This window comes from Bufo gargarizans, chromosome 5 (assembly GCF_014858855.1).
Source record: "Bufo gargarizans isolate SCDJY-AF-19 chromosome 5, ASM1485885v1, whole genome shotgun sequence".
Classification (NCBI taxonomy): Eukaryota; Metazoa; Chordata; class Amphibia; order Anura; family Bufonidae; genus Bufo; species Bufo gargarizans.
Window position 1 is genome coordinate 219,486,807 of NC_058084.1, and position 20,889 is coordinate 219,507,695.

Consider the following 20,889-nt stretch of genomic DNA (forward strand, 5'->3'; position numbering starts at 1 on the left):
ACCAGCCTATGTTCATATAACAAACTTGTTAGATTATTTATTATATTTGAGCGTATCCGTACAGTGGGCCCCCAAAATACATTTTACTGATGGGCCCTAGGTACCCCACTCCAACACTGCTGCCCTGTGTAAGGGTACAGCCACACGTGACTGGAATGCTGCGGATTTGACATGAGTTTCCTGCAGTAAAGAGAACAGCAGACATGTGCTGTGTAAACAGGGAGCTGCTGCCCAAAATAATGATTATGGTGACAAGTGGAAGGCCGGGTTCACACGACTGTACTTTTGGTCTTCATTCAATGCACTTTTGTATGAATCGGAAATGGACCCATTCATTTCAAAGGGCTGCAAAAAATGCAGGCATTAGGGGTGGGCGATATATGCGATATGCACGATATGAATCTCTGCAACAATACAGATTTTGTCCATATTGCATATATCGCCAGACCATGATATGACCACGGAGCGGTTGTGAATTGAAGAAGCTTCTCACCGCGCTGTACTGGAGAGGCCAGGGCCTGGCGTGCACACAGCATCAGCCCGCTGGCTGACGCTGTGTGTGATGTCAGGTCCTGCCCAATGCATGCTGGGAAGAAGACGCGACACCTGCGGACTGCAGAGCACCCTGCAGGAAAGGTAAGTATAGCTATTCTTCTGGAGGGGGGGGGGGGGGGGATCTATTTGCAAAGGATTGCCATGGGGCTGTTGTGATGGCACTGGCTCTGGGGAACATGTCTGATGGCAGATGATGGCAAATACCATGGGGCTGATGGCACTAGCTCTGGGGTACATGTTTGATGGCAGATGATGGTAAATGCCATGGGGCTGATGGCACTGGCTCTGGGAGACATGAATGATGATGTCAATTGGCAAATGCCATGGGGCTGATGGCACTGGCTCTGAGGGACAATCATGTATGGTGATGATGGCAAATGCCATGGGGCTGATAGCACTGGATCTGGGCCACAGAGGGACATGTCAGATGATGATGGCAAATGCCATGGGGCTGATGGCACTAGCTCTGAGGGACATGTCTGTATTTGTATTTTTTTGTATACATACAGAAGAAAATAATATATTGCAATATATATTGCATATCGCACATGCTTCAAATTATATTGCAATATAGATTTTAGGCCATATCGCCCACCCCTAGCACATCGTGTTCTGTCCACATCCGTATGTCCATTCCGCAGGATAGAACAAGCCCTATTTCTGTTTGTTTTGCAAGAATTGGCATTGTTACAATAGGTCCGCAAAAAAAACTGATACAAAACGGATGTCATCCGTATTTTTCACAGATCTTCGTTTCACATGACTGCATGTATTTTGTGGTCCACACTACGCAGATCCACAGAAAATACTGATGAGATCTGTGTTCAGGTTCAGGCTCAGATTGGCCCACAGGGGCGGGCAATGGAAGCAATCATTAGTAGCAGTCCTGTTAGGAAAATACTGGCAATTACCAAAATTACCGGCACCAGCAGGGCCACTAAAATATACTGGCCTTGCCGGTGAGATGTTGGCTGGGTGGCAAGTGCACATAACACAGGAAAGGCACTGCTGAGTGTACTGTACACAACACAGGAAAGGCACTGCTAGTGCACTGCACACAACACACACAGCTCTGCTTAGTGCACGAAGGTCACTGGTGAGTACTGCACACAACACACAGAGGGCTCTGCTAAGTGCACTGCACACAACACACACAGCTCTGCTGAGTACACGTAACACTCGGAGGACTCCGCTGTGAACTGCACACATCGCACCCTTCTTCCCAAGGACCATGAAGTGTAAACGTTGTCGGCTCCTGCGGTACCGGAGCTCGCGCTTCACCTACTCGGCCCCTCCCATCCATGTGACTGATCACATGGTCGTGACGTCATCAGCGAGCCTTTCGCGCAGTGAGGTCCAGCATCTAGTGGCTGCTGAGCCTGAGAGTGGAGTTGAGAGGAAAGTTCTGCTGACTGCACGTTGTTGTGACTGGGAGCGCGGAACCAGCAGCCGGAGCCCATGTACGTGTCCTCTGGAGGGTCCTGGCCCAATACCTGCACTGAGCGGAACCTGTGAGGTGAGCTGCAGCTCCTCCCTCTTCGCTGCTGCCGGGGTAAGGTACGAGCTGTGTCTGGGGCGCGGTGCTGCAGTCAGTGCCCCATGCAGTGACAGGTGGCTGCTGTGCCCTCACATGGAGCCCTGCTGGATGCCTGGGAGGAATGTGGGGAATGTGCTGCTGCAGGGAGTGAGGTGCACACAGTCCACATGCTGCTGCTTTCTGCTTGGCTCAGTTCACACAGTACAGCCACCTACACCTAGTGGTCTGCAGGTAGTTCCTGAGGTGTGAATCCATAGGGCAGACTAATGATACGTCATTGTACGTGCACGTGGCAGTTGTCGGTGTCGGATTTGCTGCCCCGGTCTCATTCTCTGTACGTGGCGTTTGTCCACTTTTCCTATAGATCCACACACAGGACAGATCGCCACGGAAGTCACAATGGTTACGTATGACTCTGGCGGTAATGGCAAGTGGTCTTTTTCACCAGGGGGGCACACGCCGTTTTGGCCGCATTGTAACATTGCTCTATTTCAAGGGCTGAAAAAAAAAAAAAACGATTGCCGCTGGTTTGCATCTGCCTACTACGATGCAAAGTGAACGGGGGAGGAATGATCTCGACTAGGGATGAGCGAATCGACTTCGGATGAAACAAGTGCTACCTTGGAACTGAACCGGAGTTCGGGAAATGTTTTTTTTTTTTACAGTACAAATTAATTTATGAAGTTATTGCCTGAAGTCTCCCAAGGAGCTCCTGCATAGTACAGTATTGGAACAAAGTTTTATGCAGATCATCCGAAGTCGATTCGCTCTTCCCTAATCTCTACCACTGTCATTCCTCCCTCATTCAGTCCCACTGATTTTCAACAGTCCAGCCCCATACCGGCCAGTTATATACACTTGTTCCCAGTAGTTCCAAAAACTGTGCAGTGTAATAGGGGCGTAAGTGGCGACATTTCCTTCCATCCTGCCTCCTGTTCCTTCACTGCAGAAGACGGCGCTCGTTGGTCATTACCGTCTCCTGTCCCTCAGGTTATATCCATGTGACCGGTGCCCTGCAATAACCAGCATAGCCACATTCACACGAGCCAGGAGTGGAGCCTCCACAGACACCAGGTAGAAGGGAAAGATCTGCACCTGTTGTGTTTAGAGCCGCACCTGGTTTTGACTCAAAATCACTGATGGAAATCACTGACCAAACCCTGATGTGTGAATGAGGCCTAATCACTATCCCATACTAGCAGACAGCACTCGTTGGTTAAACCTATCATGACCAGACACTTTTGTTCACACTAGAGCTCCTTATTCTTTAAATATGCTAACTGACTTTAAATGAGTTCCCTACTTAGTGTCAGCCATTTTGCTATATAACATATACTTTCACGTGAATGGGAAGATACTGGGGGTGGTTTTGGTTGGCGTGGGCATCTTTATTTCTTTTATTTTTTTTTATTATTTTTATTTTTTTACTCTGCCCTGAGACACCCAGCGATCATAGCCACTTCCTTTATTAACTGTACAGCACCTCTCTCTTCTCCTCGGGTCCCCTGCTGTCACTGATATTGGGGGCTCGACTAGCTAGAGTGCAGGACCTTTAACCCACCACTGTGCGGCGCTCCAATCAGAAACTCAGCTGATCACACGTGACCCTGCATGTAGCCCGGGTGTTGTGCATGCCTGTTTTACACAGACCAATGATCTGTCAGATTATTGGGGAGTGTTTGTATAAACGCTCGTTCCTCATAATCAGCCTGTGTAAAGGGTGCTGCCAATCACCCGATGAATGAGCAGATGCGATCATATCGTTCTGCCGGCACCAATACTTTGGGTCCTTTTACACCAGGCATCTCAAACTGCGGCCCTCCAGCTGTTGTAAAGCTACAACCCCCACAATGCCCTGCTGTAGGCTGTCCGGGCATGCTGTGAGTTGTAGTTTTTCAACAGCTGGAGGGCCGCAGTTTGAGATGCCTGTTTTACACGGACCAGTGATCTGGCAGATTATTGGGAAGAAAGCGGACATCCTGATAATTGCCTGGTCGTCAATGGAGATAAGGGGGGATTTGCATGCAGCAATCGCCTCCGCTGTATGGGGACAAGCGATTGATACAGCGCTCACTAGTTCCCATTGGAAGTCATTTATCAAAGGACTTGTGACTTTTTTTAGCTGGAAAAAAAAAAGTCACAAGTCCCTTTTTTGATCGGCCTGGTGACAATATTTAGTTGCATGACCAGTTTTATGTCTTATTTGACAGTTGGGTAGGATGAGGGAAGAGTGGGACTTGTCAGGGGCCATGCCGGTCCCAGCAGATTTACTAACTTTTATGACTGTTTACAGGAGTAAATGGCGAAAAAATACTCCTGCCGTACGCCAGGCACATGGACCCCCATTGATTTGCCTAATTTATGATGTGGTGCACGTCTGGTCATAAATTATCAGCCTCTTGTAGCAGCATATCTGCCAAATAATCAATTTTTAGGACCCATTATATTCAGCGCCTGATCATGGCGGCTGTGCCAGTATGATCACCGGTGTGAGGGGGGCTGTGATTGATAGCTGCAATCCCATGTTAATGGGCAACACTTTGCCGCCATTCCCAGCTTTCCGATCTTCGGGTCCGTTTTTTTTTTTTTTTTTTTTAATACTCACAGCATAGAGCCATCAAAGTTCTGCTGTACTGTCCTGTAAGGGTACAGTCACATGTGCGGGTTTTAGGAAGCAGTTTTTAAAGCCAAAATCAGGACTGGATCATGAAAGGAGAGAAAGTCCAGTTCAGTAAATGGCATTTATCATGTAGGCACTTACTAATGTATTGTGATACAGTACAATTAACCTGAGATGTGTCCTGGACGTGAGATGAGTCAGGGACAGGACTCATCTCAGGTTAATTTGCATATGTATAAAAAATAATTTTTTTTTTTTTACACAATAAAAGCACACAGAGCTATGGGGTCTGGGTATTGCGGATGTGCTAGCGACCATCTAGCAACCCATGTCCTCAGCTCTATACACAAAATCTAGGTGACAGGTTCCCTTTAAATACAGTGACCCTCCAGTAAATCAAATAGCTAATAACACATTTAATACAAAAATCGCATAAAGTATACAATACTTATTTATAAATGTGACTACAAGACTCCGGTCTCCACTAATTTATTCCATTGTTCACGTACTAGGAAACTGTTCAAATCTTCCTTGGTGTAATTTGAAGGGGTTATCCGTTATCTGGTAATTAATATTGATGACCTCTCCGACACCTTGGACCCCTGCCGATCCGCTGTTAGAAGAGGCTGGCGCTCCGTGAGTTCCTAGGTACAACTCAGCCCCATTGTTGTGAATGAGGCTGAGCTGCAAGACGAAGTACAGCTAGGGTTTGGCAATATACCGGTATCTAACATATACTGCAGGTCTGTGACCTAATCTGTGCCTTTTAGACCGCTCAGATCAGGTTATAGACTCCCTTGCACTCATTACAATGTTACCTTTATTTCTGCTGTCCCTCACCGAGATCTTCCAAAAAGACTATTACAACTTATGCTAACGAGGTTTGGCAAGTGTTACTGCAGCAAGTGCCCGGGCCCCTCGGTGATGTGACCAGAAAATCACACCTCTTTCACCCCTCTGGCCAGCCCTCCTTTCCTACTATTACCTTCTCCTCTCCCTCACAAATCTCCACCGCTCCACACTTGCCCTCACCCAGTGGCGTCTCTAGCTTTCAAATTTTGGGGGGGCACACTGGGGGCCAGGACAAAAGTAGGGGGGGGGCAGCTATAACAACGATACATTTCACACTTGCGTTGTCCGGATCCGGCATAGAGTTCCGTCGTCGGGGCTCTATGCCGGAAGAATCCTGATCAGTTTTATCCTAATGCATTCTGAATGGAGTGAAATCCGTTCAGGATGCATCAGGATGTCTTCAGTTCCGGACCGGAACGTTTTTTGGCCGGAGAAAATACCGCAGCATGCTGTACTTTTTGCTCCGGCCAAAAATCCTGAACACTTGCCGCAAGGCCGGATCCGGAATTAATGCCCATTGAAAGGCATTGATCCGGATCCGGCCTTAAGCTAAACGTCGTTTCGGCGCATTGCCGGATACGACGTTTAGCTTTTTCTCAATGGTTACCATGGCTGCCGGGACGCTAAAGTCCTGGCAGCCATGGTAAAGTGTAGCGGGGAGCGGGGGAGCGGCATACTTACCGTCCGTGCGGCTCCCGGGGCGCTCCAGAGTGACGTCAGGGCGCCCCAGGCGCATGGATGACGTGATCGCATGTACACGTCATCCATGCGCCTGGGGCGCTCTGACGTCACTCTGGAGCGCCCTGGGAGCCGCACGGATGGTAAGTATGCTGCTCCCCCGCTCCCCACTACTACTATGGTAACCAGGACTTTAATAGCGTCCTGGGTGCCATAGTAACACGGATCCGTCTTCAAATGCTTTCAGTACACTTGCGTTTTTCCGGATCCGGCGTGTAATTCCGGCAAGTGGAGTACACGCCGGATCCGGACAATGCAAGTGTGAAAGGGCCCTTAGTTATATAGCTACTGAATGAGATGCCTTTAACATATCTATCTCCTGAGAAGCATTTTAGTTGGGGGGGGCACATGGGGGGGCCCAGCATGATGTAGGGGGGGCCGTGGCTCCCTCTGGCCCCCCCCTGGCGACGCCACTGCCCTCACCTGTGCACTGCTGTGCCCATTATGGGCAGAGGAACAGGGAGTTGCACTGTGCATGTGCCGGTCTGTACCTCGAAATCCAGCCGGCAGAAGTGTCCAGCCGCAGCAGAGGGCTGTAGTGAAGCCAAAGAAGGGGTGGGTCGGCGCATGTGCAGTGCAATTCCCTGTTCCTCTGCCCATAAGGGGCACAGCAGTGAGCAGATGCGGGGCAAGTGTGGAGCGGCACAGGGGTGAGATCTTGGATTGAGAGGGGGAGGTAATAGGAATCAAGGCAGGCCAGAGGGGTGAAAGGTGTGATTTTTCTGGGCATATCTCCGAGGGGCCTGGGCACTTCCGAACCTCATTAACATACGTTTTAAAAGTCTTTTTTGGAAGATCTCGGCGAGACACATTACAAATAAAGGTAACATTGTAGTGAGGGCACAGGAGTCTAAAACCTGATCTGAGCGGTCTAAAAGGCCCAGATTAGGTGACAGACTCCCTTTAAAGGGTTTCTGTCACCAGAATTAACCCTATTAAACTGGCTGACCTTAGCGATGTGCAAATGTCAGCAGACCCTATCTCTCTTAATCTCATGCTTATGGATGCCCCAGTTAGGATACTTTCACACTAGCGTTTTTCTTTTCCGGCGCTGAGTTCCGTCCTATGGGCTCAAATCCGGAAATCCGGAAAAGAACTGATCAGTTTTATCCTAATGCATTCTGAATGGAGAGTCCGTCCCTCAGGATGCATCAGGATGTCTTCTGTTCAGTCTTTTTGACTGATCAGGCTTTTCAGAAAACCGTAGCATGCAATATTTTTACCTCCGGCCAAAAATCCTGAACACTTTGACAGGATCAGGCCTTTTTCCCATTGACTTGCATTAACGCCGGATCCGGCGCTGTGTGTTCCGTCAAAACGGATCCGGCTTTTGTATGTTAAACCCGAAAAATATAAGTCCATAAATGGCGGATCTGTTTTTGTCAATGCATTTTTTCATTGTGATCAAAATTCTGACCAGGATTCAAATGTAATCAGTTTTCACACGTTTTTCCGGATCCGGCAGGCAGTTCCGGTGTCGGAATTGAACACCGGATTCAAACAACACTAGTGTGAAAGTAGCCTTAGTGCAAAATTTTAACTTTGATATGCTAATTAGCCGGGGGGGGGGGGGGGGGGCGTTGTTCCTGCTCCTAGGGGCTCCATTCTCCCACCTCATGTCACGCCCTGCCGTCCTTGATTGACAGGGCCAGCGTTCGTCTTCTCCTGCTGGCCCTGTGTGCTGGTTAAATCTCACACCTGCGCAGTCCCAGCACACAGGGCCGGCAGAAGGAGACTAAGGCCCCTTTCACACGGGCGAGTTTTCTGTGCGGGTGCGATCCGTGCGGCGAACGTATGGCACCCGCACTAAATCCTGACCCATTCATTTCTATGGGGCTGTGCACATGAGCGATGTTTTTAACGCATCACTTGTGCGTTCAGTTGAAATCGCAGCATGCTCTATATTTTCCGATTTTGACGTGACGCAAGCCCCATAGAAGTGAATGGGGTGTGTGAAAATCGGATGGCATCCGCAAGCTAGTACGGATGCCGTGCGATTTGCACGCATGGTTGCTAGGAGACCATCGGGATGGAGACCCGATCATTATTATTTTCCCTTATAACATGGTTATAAGGGAAAATAATAGCATTCTGAATACAGAATGCATAGTAAACCAGCGCTAGAGGGGTTAAAAAAAATAATAATAATAATTTAACTCACCTTAGTCCACTTGCTCGCGAAGCTGGTATCTCCTTGTGTCTCCGCTGCTGATGAACAGGACCTGGGGTGAGCTGCTCCATTAAATAGAGCTTAAGGACCTTCGATGACGTCACTCCGGTCATCACATGGTCTTTTACCATGGTGAATCACCATGGTAAAAGATCATGTGACGTACCATGTGATGACCGGAGTGACGTCATCGAAGGTCCTTAACCTGTATTTAATGGAGCAGCTCACCCCAGGTCCTGTTCATCAGCAGCGGAGACACAAGGAGATGCCGGGCTTCGCGAGCAAGTGGACTAAGGTGAGTTAAATTTTTTGTTAATTTTTTTTTTAACCCCTCTAGCGCTGGTTTACTATGCATTCTGTATTCAGAATGCTATTATTTTCCCTTATAACCATGTTATAAGGGAAAATAATACAGTCTTCAGAACATCAATCCCAAGCCAGAACTTCTATGAAGAAGTTCGGGTTTGGGTACCAAACATGCGCGATTTTTCTCACGCGAGTGCAACGCATGACAATGTTTTGCACCTGCGCAGAAAAAATTGCGCATTTTCCCGCAACGCACCCGGCTCTTATCCGGGCAAAAAAACTCACGCCCGTGTGAAAGAGGCCTAAGGCTGAGTTCACACGAGCGTGACAGATTAGTTCCGGATGCGTATAGGGTGCGTTCAGTTAAACTCACACCATTTTGCAAGCAAGTTCAGTCAGTTTTGTCTGCGATTACGTTTAGTTGTTCAGTTTTTTCCGCGCGGGTGCAGTGCGTTTTGATGCGTTTTTCACGCGCGTGATAAAAAACTGAAGGTTTACAAACAACATCTCTTAGCAACCATCAGTGAAAAACGCATCGCACCCGCACTTGCATGCGGATGCAATGCGTTATTCACGCAGCCCCATTCACTTCTATGGAGCCAGGGCTGCGTGAAAAACGCAGAATATAGAACATGCTGCGATTTTAAAGCATTGCAGAAGTGATGCGTGAAAAAAAAGCTCATGTACACAGCCCCATTGAAATGAATGGGTCAGGATTCAGTGCGGGTGCAATACGTTCACCTACTGCATTGCACCCGCGCGGAAATCTCGCCCGTGTGAACGCAGCCTAACACTGCCTGGCCCTGTCAATCAAGGACGGCAGGGCGTGACTTGAAGTGGGCGAACGGAGCCTCTAGGACAGTGATGGTGAACCTTTTAGAGACCGAGTGCCCAAACTGTAACCAAATACCCACTTATTTATCGCAAAGTGCCAACACGGCAATTTAACCTGAATACCAATATAGTATATCTTCCATGTACTTTATCATTTAGCTATAATAGCTTAATAGCCTACATTCAGTGTGCTGCCTGTGCTGTTCATAGTGCGGCCTGAGCTGATGAATGGCAGGAAAAGTCTAAAGCATATTGGTACGCCATAGACTTTTTCCAAGGCGCGGGTGCCCACAGAGAGGGCTCTGAGTGCCGCCTCTGGCACCCGTGCCATAGGTTCGCCATCACTGCTCTAGGAGCAAGAGCAATGCCCCCCTGCTCCTAGAGGCTAATTTGCATATCATCAAAGCTAAAACTGCAGTAACTGGGGCATCCATAAGCATGAGATTAGGAGAGTTAGGCTGGGTTCACACCTGAGCGTATTCGATAAGCGCTTTTTACAGGCGTTTTTGAGGCGTATTTTGGGGCGTTTTTTTGTTTTGGAAACGCGCGTTTGTGTGATTAACCACAGAGGCATCCAATGAAAATCGGCGACAATACGCCCCAAAGAAGCTCCTGTACTTCTTGGGGCGTAGGGCGTTTTACAGCGCGTTCGTATGTGCTGTAAAATGCTCAGGTGAGAACCAGGCCCATAGGGAAACATTGGTTTTTGCCTGTTGAGTGTTTTTCAGCGAGTAGGAACGCGCTGTAAAACGCTCAGGTGTGAACCTAGCCTTAGGGTCTGCTGACATTAGCACATCGCTAATGTTACCCAGTTTAATAGGGTTGATTCTGGTGACAGAAACCCTTTAAGAAATGGTGATATGACGATATCACCGTTTCTCAATTGCCACTGTATTTTAGTGATGTCACTGGACTGAAGTGGAGCCTCAACTGTAGGCAATGTTATGCTTACGCCGACCCAGGCAGCCATGTTTGCTGTGGGCAAACTGCTAAATACACACTACGATAGAAATGAGTGACTTTTTATCACGTCATATCATAGAATCTATATGTAATGTAACTGGATAAGTACTCATTTGTTATGGCGACAGGTAGGTTGTATAGAAACATTGCCCACAGCAAAGATGGAGGTTGCGCCTTCACATTTCTCAGAATCACCAAGAGGATGAGCTGCAGTACCACACACATCCTGTGGACAAGCGCAGCGCTGTTTCCGGAAGGAAGCAGCCATGTTTTTGTAATCCTGGAGTTTACCTAGCAGAGCGAGCTGTTTATTTGGTGATTCTCCTGAGATGATGTCCTCGGCAGAAGGAATAAGCTCCTGGAAAACATAAAAAGGATATGAGATGTTGAGTGTGTAAATAGAACTGATGGCGTGTTGTCAGGGAGTACAGTGTGTCCGTTTTGTAGAATAAGAACAGGTGCAACGTGTTCTGGGTGGTTTGTTGTCACATTGGGGAGCATGACTTTTAAATGCCAAGGTTGAGGTTGGCAGAACTATTGAACTATTAGAGAGGTTGTCCAGAATTATTTTTTTAAGGCAATCTGTCAGGATATGTAAATATAGTTTTTTTTTTTTTTCTTTAAATCCTATGCCTACTTATAATGGGAGTAATTGTAAAATGGTTTATACGTTACAGTTAAAAGGGAGTCTGTCACCTACCTGACTGTTTTCAAGCAGATCACATTGTTCAGTGGGGCACAAAGACATGACACAGATGTTACCTGTGTTTAGTTCTTCTGATGCTTCAAATCGCCCAAAAAGTCATTTTTATCATATGCTAATGAGCCTTTGCAAGTGCCATGGGGCGGAGAGTTTTCTAAAAGTGCCCAAGTTCCCCCTCCTCACTCATGCCTAACTCCGCCACTCAGTAAGCTCAGGCCAGCCCTGTGGCCGGGCCCGGGCATGCGCAGTGTCAGAGGCACAGAGATATGCAGTGCGCATGCGCCAATTTCACGCCAGTAACTGGTGCATGCGCGCTGCATATCTCTCTCCCTTTGAAGCATCAGAAGAACTAAACACGAGTAACATCTGTGCCATGTCTTTGTGCCCCACTGAACAATGTGATCTGTTTAAAACCGGTCAGGTAGGTGACAGACTCCGTTTAAAGACTTTAATCCTGAGTACATGTTTTGAGTGCTTTATTCTAAATGGGTATTTATTGCGATTATATATCATTATCGTGATCAGGGAAATATTGTTCATATCGCCCAACCCTAGCACAGCTGCTATTCTATGTATAGCAATGTGCTTGGAGAGATGCCGGGATCTGTGGTTGAGAGCTTCGGTGACCTCTGCCCCAGTCTCAAGTCTTGACAGTGCAAAAATAAAGATACATCCCACTGACAAGGAAATGGTCAATTTATTCATAAATTGCTAGTTGGAATAACGGGGGAACAGCACAAAGCTGATTATATCCTGGTAAGACAAATATACTGGTCAGAAGTAGTGACAGGTCCTGCAAACTCTCTTGACGTGTCTGTTTTACTACTTGTATCTTCCTTGTACTGATTCTCGAGCATCCATTCTTATAACTATAGGTTGTACCATTCCTTTATTAATCTTGCTAGAAGTTATAAATGAATTGCTATCAATTTGCAATGAGGATCCAGCTGAGTGTTACCAGTGCTTCCCTGCATAGGCTGACGCTGACAACACTGTTGGATAGTATCAGACTATGCAGGGACACATTCCCAGCTAGTAATACAATATGACCTTCATTGCAAACTGCTAGTAATTAATTTATAGCAGGAATAATAAAGGAGTGGCGCCACAAAGATTAGTAGGAATAGATGCTCCAGAATTATTACAAGGGAGATGCAAGTACGGTAGGTCAGGAGAGGTTACACGTCCAAGGACTTATCTCATACGTCCTTGCTACTGATGGCTGGTTGTCAGGCTGAGTAGCAGCTACAGATACCAGCCAGAGCTTGTTTTAAAGGGAATCTGTCACCAGCGACCTCTATCCCACTGTTTATAGACACATAGCTGTAGTGCATCTCATGAAATCCGTTTTTCTTTTCTTTATCGGAGACTCTGTTACTGAGTTATCTTGATATGAAAATTAGGCCTTTGGTGCAAGCAGGGGTCATCATTGACCTTGTTGCGTCCAAGCTCCGCCCCTTTCAGTGGCCACAGAAATAAGTGGAGCTTGGGTGCAACAAGGGCAATGATGATGCCCACCTTGCACCAAAGCCCTAATCATATATAATTATTCCGCGATCACTCAAAAACGCAACCATCAGTTTCAACGAAACTTGGTATACACATCCCTTGCTACCTGGAAAGAAATCTTGTGGGGTCATACGCCCCCACACAGCAGCTGCATGGAGTTTGTATGCGCCAACTGTTTTTGCTACACACATATTGCTCTGTACTGGGTACACAGAAAGAATACTGTGGAGGTAACATGTCGGTACACAGCATCTCATATATATCTCTTTCCAGTTCTGGTGATTTTATGAAGATATGTGCATGTAACTTTAGGCCTTAGGCTACTTTCACCCTTGCGGCAGTGTGATCCAGCGAGCAGTTTCGTCGTCGGAACTGCCTGCCGGATCCGCAGATCTGGATGTGACTGAAAGCATTTGTTAGACACATCCGGATACGGGTCCGTCTCACAAATGCATTGCAAGAACGGATCCGTCTCTCCGCTTGTCATGCAGACAGACGGATCTGTCTTGTATCTTTTTTCACATTTTTACCGATCTGCGTATGCGCAGAATGGAAGGACGGATCCGGCATTCAGGCAAGTCTTTTTTTTCGCCGGAGATAAAACCATAGCATGCTACGGTTTTATCTTTTGCCTGATCAGTCAAACGACTGAACTGAAGACATTCTGATGCATCCTGAATGGATTACTCTCCATTCAGAATGCATTAGGATAAAACTGATCAGTTCTTTTCCGGTATAGAGCCTCTAGGATGGAACTCTGTGCCGGAAAAGAAAAACGCTGGTGTGAAAGTAGCCTAAGTAGTATTTACCGTATTTATCGGCGTATAACACGCACAGGCGTATAACACGCACCTTCATTTAAAGAGGGAAATTTCAGGAAAAAAAGGGTAGCTCAGAACTTTTTTTTTATTAATATTATTACCACTTATAAGGTAAATAATGTAAAAGGATGACACTTATGGGGCTCTGTGGATGACACTTATGTCATCCACAGATCCCCATAAGTGTCATCTACAGATCCCCCATCAGATGGATCAGTGTGGAGAGAGGAGGCGGGGACACTCATGGCGGGGCCCGGTGCAGTGACTCTACTCTAATACACCGGGCCCCGCAACTGTTAAACATTCAATCTGATCTCTTGAAGACGCGCTGTACGGTACTTACTGTAGTACCGGAGGTATAACATTAAGACGGCGCAGACCGGCATCTCCCTCGGTCATGCGCCGCCTGTCTCAGCTCCCTCCTGATGCGCCGCCTGCCCCAGCTCCCTCCTCATGCGCCGCCTGCCCCAGCTCCCTCCTCATGCGCCGCCTGCCCCAGCTCCCTCCTCATGCGCCGCCTGCCCCAGCTCCCTCCTCATGCGCCGCCTGCCCCAGCTCCCTCCTCATGCGCCGCCTGCCCCAGCTCCCTCCTCATGCGCCGCCTGCCCCAGCTCCCTCCTCATGCGCCGCCTGCCCCAGCTCCCTCCTCATGCGCCGCCTGCCTGCTTATCTCACTTTATGAATGAACAGGCAGGCGGCGCATGACAGAGTGAGCTGGGGCAGGCGCCGCATGACAGAGGGAGCTGGGACAGGCGGCGCATGACAGAGGGAGCTGGGACAGGCGGCGCATGAGGAGGGAGCTGCGGCAGGCGCTGCGCCGTCTTAATGTTATACCTCCGGTATGTAAAAACATGGCTTTTTAACATTATATCGGCGTATAACACGCATACATCATTTTCCCCCTATTTTCAGGGGGGAAAAGTGCGTGTTATACGCCGATAAATACGGTATGTATTCTGCACAAAAACTTTTATTTTTCTGAGATGTGCGTATAACTTTTACCCAATAATATCAACTTGTATACAATTTTTGGGAAATATTACACTTTGACGCAAAGTTGCATGAAGGTATCTGTGTCTGTAAAGTGCTGAATGCCATTTTAACAATGTTCAGGGTGTCTATTTTCAGAAAATATTGTGGTATGGTAGGAGGACAATGTTTGTTTTTTTGCAAACTGTTAAATAAAAGGCACTAAACAGAATTTAAAAAATTTGTTATACAAATTCATAATGTACACATACAATAAAGTTCTGCTAAAGTGAGCTATGAAGTGCCTATGTAAAGCTAAAAACAGTTTCAGCCATTAATAAAGATTCATGTAAATTCTGCCTTGTATCTATCCCAGATTAATGCCTCTAGCCTTCAAAAAGGCGGCATATAGCTCCGTAATCAACAGACAGAATGTAAGGAGGCAAAATACATTCCTCAGGTCCTGATGTCCAAAAAGAAAGTCCTTAAATGGTTAAAAACATGAATCCAATAGTAAAATAGAAAAGCGGTATTGTAAAATGCCTCTGTGAGAATAGAAGTCATGTGGATGCATTCTTCTTATACTAATATTTGCATATTGCTGGGGAAATTATTCTGCCTATTCCTTTTTAACCATGTCTTGTACCTCCCCCTCTGCTTTATGACAAACGGGAATATTTCTGTAATTTTTAATATTAGTATTGTTTCTGCGTAATGACGAAAAAGAACTTTAATGCTTTCAAATGCCAGTAAGGAGTCATGGGGGCGGAGCCACTCCACAGAGGAGTCCTGGCCAGTGCCCTTCCTTTCTTGATTGACATTCTACAGACCTGGAACATCTTCACAAGCATCCTAATGCACCATTTGTCGCAGTGAGGCGGGTGTAATGGGCAGGCATCCATCATCTATTAGCGCCCATGCTTTAAAAAAAAAAAAAAAAAATAGGTGTGTGTGTATGTATGTATGTGTGTGATATAATCTACCTGCTTTTATTTACTGGATACCTTTGCATGGAGCAGCACAGTCTTTTGAGCTGAAATATTGCTGAATGGGAACTCAGTGCAGGAGTGAAGTGGCGGGGACAACGCTGGCCTGACCATTTTTATATTGTTTAAAGCTGGAAAAACCCAATAAGGATAATAATCGATTTTTAAATTTAAAAAAATATGTAAATTTTTTTTTGTTGTTGATGTAGCAGTGTAAGAGCGTATTTATTGGATGAATTTTGTAATAATTCATTTATCTTCTGCTTTTTTTTTTTTTTTTTTTACATTGTTTATTGGGAACTTTAAAGAGGTTCTCCGAAAATTAAAATGCCTAAATATTACTTTATTATAAATACATTCTGAAATACCTTTCATTAATTATAATGGCTTGTTTGTCTAGGGAGCAATCATTAGGAGAAAAAAATTGCCTCTGTCCTACCAAATATTGGTTGTATTATTTTAGTAATTTTGTTTCCATTGAAAAGCTTTTTTAATTTTTTACCCTTCGGCACTCCAGCTGTGGTGAAAACTACGACTCCCAGCATGCTCCATTCATTTCAAGTGTGCATCTTGGGAGTTGTGGTTTTACCACAGCTGGAGTGCCGGACGTTAGCCATCACATTTCTAGACCCTGAAGGCGAGCACACGCCGTTGAGTCTATCTTTTGCTATGGGCTACTAGGCAAGTTTTCCTTTGTCCCCCCCCCATTATAAATACAAACACATTATATGCACACACACAGAGCTTTGCTGCATGCACAGCTGACATATACACGCACATACAGCCCTGCTTCATACACAGCTGACATATATGCACGCTTACACAGCTGATATATATTATACACACAGCTCTATGTCACACAATATTAACTATAAAGCATATTGCTTTTTACTTACAACAACTTTATAGTCTTCCTGGTCTGGCTTCTCCCACTCGTGACATCATCAAAGGTCCTCAAGCTGTAGTTAGTCGGAGCTTTCTTCTTCTTTCCCGCAGCTTGCAGACCTTCAGGATGGAGAGGGTTATGTTTCTTACAGTCCTCTCCATAATCTCTCAGCCTCCTCTCCTGTCTGCACTGATCTCGCAGATCGGAGTCGGGCAGGGAGACAGAAGTGTGCCGGTGCATAGCGCTCTCATCTCTCCAGCACAGCGCTGTATGAGTGCTCTATCATTTAAGTAATCAGTCAGGAGGTCTGGAACAGCTGGACCACGTAACTATGGACTTTAAGACACAGGCATTTTTTTTCTTGTTAAAAAGTGTGTCTTATACTCCAAAAAGATTATAGTTCATTTAATACGGTTCTTCTGTGAGATTTGATCCTTTCCCATTAGGCTACTTTCACACTCACGTTTGGTGCAGATCCGTCATGGATCTGCACAGACGGATCCGTTCAGATAATACAACCGTCTGCATCCGTTCAGAACGGATCCGTTTGTATTATCTTTAACATTGCCTAGACGGATCCGTCTTGAACACCACTGAAAGTCAATGGAGGAGGGATCTGTCTTCTATTGTGCCAGATTGTGTCATAGAAAACGGATCCGTTCTGACACACAATGTAAGTCAATGGGGACGGCTCTGTTTTCTATGGCACAATCTGGCACAATAGAAAACGGATCCGTCCTCCTTTGACTTTCAATGGTGTTTATTGACTTTTTCAATTGGCTCAGTTTCGTCAGACGGAAACCAAAACGCTGCAAGCAGCGTTTTTGGTGTCTGCCTCCAAAGTGGAATGGAGACGGAACGGAGTCAAATTGAGGCAAACTGATGCATTCTAAGCGGATCCTTTTCCATTCAGAATGCATTAGGACAAAACTGATCCGTTTCTGTTTGCTTGTGAGAGCCCATGACGGATCTCGCAAAACGGAAAGCCAAAACGCCAGTGTGAAAGTAGCCTTACTTGGAATTGCAGTACTGTTTTGACTCAAGGCCAGATATGACAAGAAGACTCCCCCTCAAGTCATTGTCTACCAGGCAGGTGTGTTGACGCAGCCCTGCTTCTTGTCAACTATTGAGGGGACATCTTGGGACATACTGATAAGATTTTGTGAGCCCAGGAAGCTGATTCCTCTTGTTTACAGGTGAAACTTGAAAAATTAGAATATCGGGCAAAGTTAATTTATTTCAGTAATGCAACTTAAAAGGTGAAACTAACATATGAGATAGACTCATTACATGCAAAGCGAGATATTTCAAGCCTTTATTTGGTATAATTTGGATGATTATGGCTTACAGCTTAGGAAACCCCAAAGTCACAATCTCAGAAATTAGAATATTACATGAAATCAATAAAAAATATGTTAAAGGGCTTCTGTCACCCAACTAAAGTGATATTTTTTTTTTGGGCTAGTGAAATTAGTTATATTGCGATATATGACAATATAATTGTGTTACTTACTTTGATCCAGCAGTTTCAGCAAAAAACGAAGTTTTATAATATGTAAATTCGGTCTCTACCAGCAAGTAGGGCGGCTACTTGCTGGTAGCTGCTGCAGAAATCCGCCCCCTCGTCGTGTTGATTGACAGGGCCAGCCGGGATCTTCTCCTCCGGCCAGCCCTGTCGGCATTTCAAAAATCGCGCGCCTGTGTTGATTCGGCGCAGGCGCTCTGAGATGAGGAGGCTCGTCTCCTCAGCACTCCCTCAGTGCGCCTGCGCCGATGACGTCTTCTATTTCGGTGATGTCATCGGCGCAGGCGCACTGAGGGAGTTCTGAGGAGACGAGCCTCCTCATCTCAGAGCGCCTGCGCCGAATCAACACAGGCGCGCGATTTTTGAAATGCCGACAGGGCTGGCCGGAGGAGGAGATCCCGGCTGGCCCTGTCAATCAACACGACGAGGGGGCGGATTTCTGCAGCAGCGACCAGCAAGTAGCCGCCCTACTTGCTGGTAGAGACCGAATTTACATATTATAAAACTTCGTTTTTTGCAGAAACTGCTGGATCAAAGTAAGTAACACAATTATATTGTCATATATCGCAATATACGGTAACTAATTTCACTAGCCCAAAAAAAAAAAATCACTTTAGTGCGGTGACAGAAGCCCTTTAAATAGAAAAATGTAGGACTTCTGAAAAGTATAATGATGCATACAGTCATGGTCGTAAATGTTGGCACCCCTGAAATTTTTCAAGAAAATTAAGTAACACATGTTTTGCTATACACCTGTTTTATTCCCTTTGTGTGTATTGGAACAAAACCAAAAAAGGAGGAAAAAAAGCTAATTGGACATAATGTCACACCAAACTCCAAAAATGGGCTGGACAAAATCATTGGCACCCATAACTTAATATTTGGTTGCACGCCCTTTGGAAAAAATAACTGTCAATTCATATAACCATCAATAAGCTTCCGACACCTCTTGCCTGGAATTTTGGACCACTCTTCCTTAGCAAACTGCTCCAGGTCTCTCTCTTATTAGAAGGGCGCCTTTTCCCAACAGCAATTTTAAGATCTCTCCACAGGTGTTCAATGGAATTTAGATCTGGACTCATTGCTGGCCACTTCAGAACTCTCCAGCGCTTTGTTGCCATCCATTTCTGGGTGCTTTTTGACATATGTTTGGGGCCATTGTCCTGCTGAAGACCCAAGATCTCAGACGCAAACCCAGCTTTCTGACATTGGGCTCTACAGTGCGACCCAAAATCAGTTGGTAATCCTCAGATTTCATGATGCCTTGCACACATTCAAGGCACCCAGTGGCAGAGGCAGCAAAACAACCTCAAAACATCAGTGAATCTCCACCATATTTCACTGTAGGTACTGTGTTAATTGTAGGCCACATTCCGTTTTCGGTAAACAGTAGAATGATGTGCTTTACCAAAAAGCTCTATCTGTCCACAAGACGTTTTCCCAGAAGGATTTTGGCTTACTCAAGTTCATTTTTGCAAAATGTAGTCTTGCTTTTTTATGTCTCTGTGTCAGTAGTGGGGTCCTCCTGGGTCCTGTTCATCAGCAGAGGAGACACAAGGAGATACCGGGCTTCGCAATCAAGTGGACTAAGGTGAGTTAAATTTAAATTTTTTTTTTTTTTTAACCCCTCTAGCGCTGTTTTACTATGCATTCTGTATTCAGAATGCTATTATTTTCCCTTATAACCATGTTATAAGGGAAAATAATAATGATCGGGTCTCCATCCCGATCGTCTCCTAGCAACCGTGCGTGAAAATCGCACCGCATCCGTACTTGCTTGCGGATGCTATGCGATTTTCACGCTTCCCATTCACTTCTATGGGGCCTGCGTCGCGTGAAAATCGGACAATATAGAGCATGCTGCGATTTTCACTCAACGCACAAGTGATGCGTGAAAATCACCGCTCATGTGCACAGCCCCATAGAAATGAATGGGTCCGGATTCAGTGCGGGTGCAATACGTTCACCGCACGCATCGCACCCGCACGGAAAACTCGTGTGAAAGGGGCCTTAAATGTCGATATATAGTTTGCGCTGACACTGTTGCTCCCTGAGCCTGCAGGACAGCTTGAATATCTTTGGAACTTGTTTGGGGCTGCTTATCCACCATCCGGACTATCCTGCGTTGACACCTTTCATCAATTTCTTTTTTTCCGTCCATGCCCAGGGGGATTAGCTATAGTGCCATGGATTGCAAACTTCTTGATAATGTTGCGCACTGTGGGCAAAGGCAAATCTAGATCTCTGGAGATGGACTTGTAACCTTGAGATTGTTGATATCTTTCCACAATTTTGGTTCTCAAGTCCTCAGACAGTTCTCTTCTCTTTCTATTGTCAGTGCTTAGTGTTGCACACACAGTGCAAAGACTAAGTTAACTTCTATCCTTATTATCTGCTTTCATGTATGATTGTTATGTTGCCCACACCTGTTACTTGCCCCAGGTGAGTTTAACCCCTTAGGGACCCATGACGTACCGGTACGGCATGGTTCCTGAGTTCTTAAGGACCCATGACGTACCGGTACGTCATGGGTTGTTCCGATCACCACTGCCTGGCGGGCAGTGATCGGAACAAGGTGCCTGCTCAAATCATTGAGCAGGCACCTCGGCTAAATGCGCTGGGGGGGGGGCCGTCACCCCTCCGTGTCGGCGATCGCCGCAAACCGCAGGTCAATTCAGACCTGCGGTTTGTGGCTTTTACCTGGTGCGGCGGTGGTGCCATCGGGTCCCCATGGGGCTGTGGCGGGGACCCGATGGCATGGAAGGCAGCGCGATGCCTTCCTGAGGCATCTGCGCTGCCTTCCAGTGAAGAGCCTGTGAGATCCAGCCCCCTGGATCTCACAGGCCCCAGAAGCTGTATGAGTAATACACACAGTATTGTATACACACAGAAGTGGAATGCATTGTAAAGGAATA

General features: G+C 46.4%; 1 protein-coding gene across 12 annotated transcripts in view; it reads left to right on the top strand.

Moving 5' to 3' along the window:
- Positions 1-20,889, top strand: part of TNS3 (tensin 3) — a 295,492-nt gene that overhangs the window by 86,675 nt on the left and 187,928 nt on the right. For 3 of the 12 annotated variants that reach the window (XM_044294878.1, XM_044294872.1, XM_044294874.1), the window contains exon 1: positions 1,896-2,107. The exons of 5 other annotated variants lie outside the window; for them this stretch is intronic. The gene's annotated coding sequence lies outside the window, so the exon portion shown is untranslated. Of the gene's footprint in view, positions 1-1,895; positions 2,113-20,889 lie in introns of those variants that run through there. 4 more of the 12 variants (XM_044294879.1, XM_044294873.1, XM_044294875.1 and 1 more) reach the window with 2 other exon arrangements.